Genomic DNA, 1,224 nt, shown 5'->3' on the forward strand with positions numbered 1-1,224 from the left:
GGTCCCGGGTTCAACTCCCGGACGAGCCCTGATTTTGGGCACAGCCGGGGCGATGCTGCCTGGCACAGTCGGACATGAGGCCTCCCCAGCTCCTGCCAACACCAGCATTGGCCCCAAGCGCCCTGAAGAAAGGACACGAGGCCCATGTGCAGGACCTACTTTTGGGCACCCACCACTGGGCACAGCCCATGAGGGACGGGACACAGACCGGGTGACATCCCCGGTGGGCAGCTCTGCTCGGGACTGGGGCATGGTGCAGGCAGGGTGATGTCACTGCAGGTCCGGCAGCAGCTCTGTGCCCACCTGGATACAGCAACAGAAACCCCGGCGATGGTGGAGTGGGAGGTGCTGGGAAATGATGCCCCACAGCTTGTCCAGCTGAGGGACTCATAGGTTCATGGGTCCATGGTCCCCACAGGCAGAGGGACCTTCCTGCTCCCTGGAAGGAGCCAAGGGAGCACAACGTGCCAAGGGAAACAGTGCTACACTGCAGCCCAAACTCCCAAAGGTGTGTGGGTCACAGAGGCTGGGCTGCAATGGGGTGCAATAGGGCACAGTGCCCCGGCTCGTTGGTCTAGGGGTATGATTCTCGCTTTGGGTGCGAGAGGTCCCGGGTTCAACTCCCGGACGAGCCCTGCTTTTGGGCACACACCTTCCAAAGTGGCGCGGGGACCTTGGCATTAACCAGGGCAGGACGAGGGCAGTGGTGTCCAGCACAGAGGTCCTGGCTGGGGACGGACCCCAGGAGCCGGCACAAGGTGCTGTGGGCAGGAGGCAGATGGAGCACAGGGTGGGATAGAGCCTTTTGAGTGGCTCTGGGCAGTGCAGAGCAGAGAGATGCTGCTCTGAGGGTGTGTTTTTGGGGTGAGGGCAATGGAGCACAGCAGGATGAGCGGTGGCAGTGGGGCAGAAGTGTGGGGTGAGGGCACCTGTGCAGGTGCCCAGGGCTGCCCCTGCAGCAGAGGGGATGTAGCTCAGCGGGAGCGCGCTTGCTTTGCATGTAAGAGGCCCTGGGTTCGACCCCCAGCATCTCCACCTCCTTTTGCCTCCCCAGACCGCCTCGGCTGCCAGAGCCCCCCACCACTGAGCCCAAAAAGCTCTGGGCTGCCTGTGAGCACCCCTGGCTTGGGGCTGCTTCCGGCACCAGCAGCCTGTGGGGAACTACACCTGGCTCTTTCACTGCCCTGCCTGGGTGCTGCAGAGGGCAGGGGGGCACCTCGTGGC

General features: G+C 63.6%; 2 non-coding genes across 2 annotated transcripts; both read left to right on the plus strand.

Moving 5' to 3' along the window:
• The first annotated feature begins 563 nt into the window (after positions 1-563).
• On the plus strand, positions 564-635 carry TRNAP-UGG. Its single transcript has one exon. It is a non-coding gene; the product is annotated as a tRNA-Pro (tRNA).
• Positions 636-963: 328 nt separating this feature from the next.
• On the plus strand, positions 964-1,035 carry TRNAA-UGC. Its single transcript has one exon. It is a non-coding gene; the product is annotated as a tRNA-Ala (tRNA).
• The last annotated feature ends 189 nt before the right edge of the window (positions 1,036-1,224 follow it).

The sequence above is a fragment of the Nestor notabilis genome, unplaced genomic scaffold, assembly GCF_000696875.1.
Source record: "Nestor notabilis isolate BGI_N333 unplaced genomic scaffold, ASM69687v1 scaffold19580, whole genome shotgun sequence".
NCBI lineage: Eukaryota > Metazoa > Chordata > Aves > Psittaciformes > Psittacidae > Nestor > Nestor notabilis.